At 41.9% G+C, this 7,377-nt stretch overlaps 1 protein-coding gene across 1 annotated transcript in view; it reads right to left on the bottom strand.

Moving 5' to 3' along the window:
* Positions 1-466: 466 nt before the first annotated feature.
* LOC109864951 (monocarboxylate transporter 8) overlaps positions 467-7,377 on the bottom strand; it is a 36,294-nt gene continuing 29,383 nt past the window's right edge. The window contains exon 8 of the mRNA XM_020453047.2: positions 467-7,348. The gene's annotated coding sequence lies outside the window, so the exon portion shown is untranslated. The remainder of the gene's footprint in view (positions 7,349-7,377) is intronic.

The following is a 7,377-nucleotide window of genomic DNA, read 5'->3' as shown; positions in this document are numbered from 1 at the left end:
CGAGCTAAAACAACATCACATAACACATTTATGGTAATAGCTACTGTCGGACCTAACTAAACCATGTGAATATGAGAATATAGCAGTTAGTCACAGGGCTGGCATATACACTGTTTCCCAATTAGTCAGAGCGAACGCAATATCACATCCTTTATGCAAACACGGCAATTAGTCAGAGCGAACGCAATATCACATCCTTTATGCGAACACGGCAATTAGTCAGAGCGAACGCAATATCACATCCTTTATGCGAACACGGCAATTAGTCAGAGCGAACGCAATATCACATCCTTTATGCAAACACGGCAATTAGTCAGGGGGTGGCTAAAATACACCATGATGCTCAGCCTCAGTGAATTTCGCAATGAGTCCCACACACATGTTACAGGCAGTATGTTCTATCCAGAGGCATACAGTATGACGCAGTGGATGGCTTTACTCAGCTGGCCAAAGAAAACTCATGCAGTTCTCATCATATTAAACATTTATTGTTGGTTTAATACAAAACAATAACAAATTGTGTTTTACTACAGATCCAAAATAACTTCACCAAAAAAAATTACGTTTATCCAGCAGCATAAGTCTTAATTTCAAACCTTGTGATTCCTATTGTTATAACATTTCTTGAAAAAATACAACTAAAAATATATCTGAAAAGTGGAGGTTCAGGAACAGATTGCTGACAGTTGGTAGAGAGTCTGAGGTGAGAGTTGTGATGGAAATGTAGGCAGAAACATGTGCAAAAGATAACAGAGGGAGAGATTAGTTAAAAGATTAAACAAGAGCAGCAGTCAGGGTGATGTACAGTCTACAGGTGATACAGTCAGGGTGATGTACAGTCTACAGGTGATACAGTCAGGGTGATGTACAGTCTACAGGTGATACAGTCAGGGTGATGTACAGTCTACAGGTGATAGTTAGGGTGATGTACAGTCTACAGGTGATACAGTCAGGGTGATGTACAGTCTACAGGTGATACAGTCAGGGTGATGTACAGTCTACAGGTGATACAGTCAGGGTGATGTAGTCTACAGGTGATAGTCAGTGTGATGTACAGTCTACAGGTGATACAGTCAGGGTGATGTAGTCTACAGGTGATACAGTCAGGGTGATGTAGTCTACAGGTGATACAGTCAGGGTGATGTAGTCTACAGGTGATACAGTCAGGATGATGTAGTCTACAGGTGATACAGTCAGGGTGATGTAGTCTACGGGTGATACAGTCAGGGTGATGTACAGTCTACAGGTGATACAGTCAGGGTGATGTAGTCTACAGGTGATACAGTCAGGGTGATGTAGTCTACAGGTGATACAGTCAGGGTGATGTAGTCTACAGGTGATACAGTCAGGGTGATGTACAGTCTACAGGTGATACAGTCAGGGTGATGTACAGTCTACAGGTGATACAGTCAGGGTGATGTAGTCTACGGGTGATACAGTCAGGGTGATGTACAGTCTACAGGTGATACAGTCAGGGTGATGTAGTCTACAGGTGATACAGTCAGGGTGATGTAGTCTACAGGTGATACAGTCAGGGTGATGTAGTCTACAGGTGATACAGTCAGGGTGATGTACAGTCTACAGGTGATACAGTCAGGGTGATGTACAGTCTACAGGTGATACAGTCAGGGTGATGTAGTCTACAGGTGATATAGTCAGGGTGATGTAGTCTACGGGTGATACAGTCAGGGTGATGTAGTCTACAGGTGATACAGTCAGGGTGATGTACAGTCTACAGGTGATACAGTCAGGGTGATGTAGTCTACAGGTGATACAGTCAGGGTGATGTAGTCTACAGGTGATACAGTCAGGGTGATGTAGTCTACAGGTGATACAGTCAGGGTGATGTAGTCTACAGGTGATACAGTCAGGGTGATGTAGTCTATGGGTGATACAGTCAGGGTGATGTAGTCTACAGGTGATACAGTCAGGGTGATGTACAGTCTACAGGTGATACAGTCAGGGTGATGTAGTCTACGGGTGATACAGTCAGGGTGATGTAGTCTACAGGTGATACAGTCAGGGTGATGTACAGTCTACAGGTGATACAGTCAGGGTGATGTAGTCTACAGGTGATACAGTCAGGGTGATGTAGTCTACAGGTGATACAGTCAGGGTGATGTAGTCTACAGGTGATACAGTCAGGGTGATGTAGTCTACAGGTGATACAGTCAGGGTGATGTAGTCTACAGGTGATACAGTCAGGGTGATGTAGTCTATGGGTGATACAGTCAGGGTGATGTAGTCTATGGGTGATACAGTCAGGGTGATATACAGTCTACAGGTGATACAGTCAGGGTGATATACAGTCTACAGGTGATACAGCCAGGGTGATGTAGTCTACAGGTGATACAGTCAGGGTGATGTAGTCTACGGGTGATACAGCCAGGGTGATGTACAGTCCACAGGTGATACAGCCAGGATGATGTACAGTTGAAGTTGGAAGTTTACATACACTTAGGTTGGAGTCATTAAAACTTGTTTTTCAACCACTCCATACATTTCTTGCTAACAAACTATTGTTTTGCCAAGTCGGTTAGAGATTAACGTACTTTGGTGTGAAAAGTGCAAATCAATCCCAGAACCACCTTGTGAAGATGCTTGAGGAAACAGGTACAAAAGTATCTATATCCACAGTAAAACAAGTCCTATATCGACATAACCTGAAAGGTCACTCAGCAAGGAAGAAGCCACTGCTCCAAAACCGCCATAAAAAAGCCAGACTACGGTTTGCAACTGCACATGGGGACAAAGATCATACATTTTGGAGAAATGTCCTCTGGTCTGATGAAATAAAAATAGAACTGTTTGGCCATAATGACCATCGTCATGTTTGGAGAAAAAAGGGGGAGGCTTGCAAGCCGAAGAACATCATCCCAACTGTGAAGCACAGGGGTTTCAGCATCATGTTGTGGGGGTGCTTTGCTGCAGGAGGGTCTGGTGCACTTCACAAAATAGATGGCATCATGAGGCAGGAAAACTATGTGAATATATTGAAGCAACATCTCAAGACGTCAGTCGGGAAGTTAAAGCTTGGTCGCAAATTGGTCTTCCAAATGGACAATGACCCCAAGCATACTTCCAAAGTTGTGGCAAAATGTCTTAAGGACAACAAAGTCAAGGTATTTGAGTGGCCATCACAAAGGCCTGACCTCAATCCCATAGAAAATGTGTGGGCAGAACTGAAAAAGCATGTGCGAGCAAGGAGGCCTACAAACCTGACCCAGTTACACCAGCTCTGTCAGGAGGAATGTGCCTTGTGGAAGGCTACCCAAAAAGTTTGACCCAAGTTAAACAATTTAAAAGGCAATGCTACCAAATACTAATTGAGTGCATGTAAACTTCTGACCCACTGGGAATGTGATGAAAGAAATTAAAGCTGAAATAAATCATTCTCTCTACTATTATTCTGACATTTCACATTCTCAAAATAAATGGTGATCCTAACTGACCTAAGACAGGGAATTTTTACTAGAATTAAATGTCAGGAATTGTGAAAAACGGAGTTTAAATGTATTTGGCTAAGGTGTATGTAAACTTCCGACTTCAACTGTACAGGCTACGGGTGATGCAGCTAGGGTGATGCTCATTCTAAGGGTGATACAGTCAGAGTGATGTACAGTCTACAGGTGATACAATCAGGGTGATGTACAGTCTATGGGTGATACAGTCAGGGTGATGTGCAGTCTACACGTGATACAGTCAGGGTGATGACCAGTCTACGAGCGATACAGTCAGGGTGGTGTACAGTCTATGGGTGATACAGCAAAAGCTATATAAGAAGAGACTGTAGGTAGGGTAGATAAGTGGGGTCAGAAGTATAAAGACAAGGGATACGTCCAAAATGGCACCCTATTCCCTATATAGTGTATATATAAAAAATACCAAGGTCTATAGGGCTCTGGTCAAATGTAGTCCGCTATATAGGGAATAGGGTCCCATTTGAGACACAGACATGGTGTACACCAGCCCAATGATGTAATAAAAAGAGGACTGCATCTGACAGCCCTGTCTCACACACACTGGGCTGGATTGGACAAAAAAATGACATCTTGACAAAGGAAAATGGGAGAAAACTCCCAAAAGATCACTCGGGTTCAGAATGCTATGGCTGCTATAGGGTGAGATACAATTAAAACATCAACAATATTAGGAAACATACAATTTAAAAATGTAGTTATTTAAGCTGTGTAAATATGTAGATTTATGATGAGATTCTACTCTCATAGTGTACATGTAAGCCTATGTGACCCGATCTGTGACCGTTCCTTGAACTGGTACTGGGCCTAGACATTTAGGGTGCAATCTGCACTAGTGCCCACTCAGAAAACACTGTCCCCGCTGGGCCACCAAGGCTGCAGAGACAACAGGACTTTGAATAGCCAAACATTGGTTAAGCAAACAACACCATGAAGGCTGCATGTTTCACTATCAGTCATTAACCACTCCTGTCCAAATATGTTTCTATCTCAGTAGTTAAAAATCAAATATCTCAATACCCCATCTCATCAAAACACAAACAGAACAATGACACGTGCCAAACTAAACAAGAGAATGATCAAAAGTACATCTTGTAGTGTTTGCTTACAACGAGCAAACAGAACAGTTTACTCTGCATCTCTACAGTATAAGGATGCGTGGTGAGACAGGAGCATAGCCTGGTAGACCAGACTGAATGCTGCACTCACAATGGTTGAATCTGGTTTAACCAGGCTAGAGCCAGCAAGCTCTCTGACCAACTATAGGAGAACGATCAAAATGAATTATCAAAAAGTACATTTTGTATTACAGCTTGCTGATCAAACAAGGTTTCCTCTTTCCATCTATAGTCTAAGGATGACAATGCACGGTGAGCTAGCGGGCTCTCAGAACAGCTGTAGGAGATATAGGAGCAGCATGGAGGTGGGATCAACAGAAGAGAGAAGAGACGGAGGAACTTAATGAGGTAACAGTCAGAGTAGTCCACTCAGTCTGCAGCCTTAAAGGAGGCAAGGACCATAATGATCATATCTATATTATATGGCAGGGACTGAACTGTCAGAGGGAAGGACATTTAGAGAAGCAGGAAGGAAAAATAAAGACTTTCAAAAGTATGGATCACAGCCAGATGTGGGAGAGGGAAGGCAAATCTCAGAAATCTGAGTGCACACACACACATAGACACACACACAGTGAACGCACAGACAGACACACACACAGGTGGAGTGAAGCATTGTAGTTTGAGAATAGGGTTTTTGGCAGTATGTTCAGCTCCGTGGCGCTGAAGCTAACAGCTGTAGTAAAATAAAATAGCAACCTTTTCATTTCACTTGGAAGTATGATGTCATGATTTGAAGAATGCCAACATATTTAACTAGATTACTGAGGTATTGACGTCCTCTCTCTGTTTCCCTCTCTGTCCTACATTAGGCCTAGAATGTGTCCCAAATGGCATTCTACTCTCTTAATAGTGCAGTACTTTTGACCAGTGACCATAGAGCACTATATAGGGAAAAGGGTGAGATTTGGGACACGCCGATTCAACCATTCTGTCATGCGGAAAATGTCATCTCAAGGAGGTAAGTGGTCCGTTTAACATTTAAAAAACATAACATCAACTGCAATTTAATGAATTTCTCTACTAGAGTGAGAATCTCCATGAGGCAGTATCTGGTTATTACCGTGACGACGTATGAACCCAACAAACAGTATGCTGTCATCTGAAGATAAGAAGCAGCAAACTCATCAACAAAGATGTTTGATGTGGACCAGGCTGAAAAAAAGGATATAGCCAATGAGTGCATGTATGTAATGGCAATCATTCTGTGGTCTGTGGCCCAATGCCCTAACTAACACACACACACAGCAAAAACGATGGCCTTTCAATTCAAAATTAAGCTCAATGCCCTTAAAATAGATTTAGATTGTTTGCAAAAAATCTGGCAGACTAAAGGTTATTTTTCTTTCTAATAAACTGCCAGTGTCTTATTTCTCAACAACTGTATATCAGTGGATAATAATAATTATCATATCAGTGGATGATAATAATTATCATTATTAGCACCACTAGATTTCAGACCACGGACCATCGAGATCTATGGCTCAATTCTTGACTGACAATGGGGAGAATCCTAACTTTCATTTATTAAGTAAAACTTTCACTTAAGTAGAATTTTCACGTAGTCATACATTGACGTCAATGGGAGTCTCAAAGTGGAAGTCAGGATTCACCCCCATCTGAATAACAAGATCACAATGCCATTGTAAGAAACAGACGGTAAAAACGAATGAAAAACAGTAGAAACTTAAAACAATAAAAACAAATCTGCAGAGTAAATAAAAATTTGGCAAAACATCTCAGAGAGGTGTATTTAGTTTCAATTCAAATTTGATTGACTTAAAGTCTTAGAAATATAACTGTTAAAAAAATAGATTTAAGACTACAAAGTGTGAAGCTGGTAAATAATCTGTTGTGTTTGGTCTGGCGCTCTCCATCTGTAGCTCCATCTGTAGCTCCATCGTGGCACGGGTTACATATGGAAAAACTGCATAAGGACGTATGTGGTTGAGGTGACTGTTTTAGTGGCTTTTCCAAGGGGGAATCACCATGGAGACCTATCGTATAATACACAACTGAAACAGATATGTGTTCTTCCTTGGTCTATCATAAACAAAATAAACTGAGACTTGTAAAATGTAACTGCAATAAGTCGTCATAATAACTGAAATCTTTCCTATGTCATTCCCTAGACCTATCTAATGAAACACCTAGAGACAGAAGGAACCTATGAAACAAAGTGTGAGATGCTTGTGGTCTAGACAGAGTAGAACAAAGTACTCCATTCAATTACTCTACTACTATTTATCTTTCTGAATAATCTGTCATTTAAAAACCTACTGAAGCATATTAAATAATTGACATACTCTGACTCCAGACACTATAGGATTTAAAAAATGATTTCTTCCAGGTGCCCGGCTCTGAATGGTACACACCTATTGTGTGGATTCCCATTTTAGATGAGCTTAAAGCCACAGGGAAAGAGAACACTGTTTTGGATTGTGTGACGCCCAGATCCTATGATAATGCCAATTGTCTCTTCGTTCAAGGTTGGTCAGCGATGTGTTCCTCCTTTTCTTCAGAGGGCAAAAAACCTTCTCCCCTTCTCTCCTTGACCACAGGGATCCCTATAAGGAACTAAAGGCATTCAGAGAGGAGGGGGCTTCCTATAGACAGGAGGAGGGTTCCTATAGAAACTGTGTCAGAGGTTGAGAGGTACATCAGCAGGTAGTCCGTGGTTAGGGGCCAGGGGTCAGGGGAAAGGAGGAGGTGCAGGGACGGTCAGATCTCAGGTGCTGGTGAATAGAATTCCTGAGAGAAGGAAGAAGGACAACATTAGA

Source organism: Oncorhynchus kisutch, linkage group LG19, assembly GCF_002021735.2.
Source record: "Oncorhynchus kisutch isolate 150728-3 linkage group LG19, Okis_V2, whole genome shotgun sequence".
In the NCBI taxonomy this organism is placed as follows: domain Eukaryota; kingdom Metazoa; phylum Chordata; class Actinopteri; order Salmoniformes; family Salmonidae; genus Oncorhynchus; species Oncorhynchus kisutch.
The sequence above is the reverse complement of the archived record's forward strand: the minus strand, read 5'-3'. Positions and strand labels throughout refer to the sequence as shown.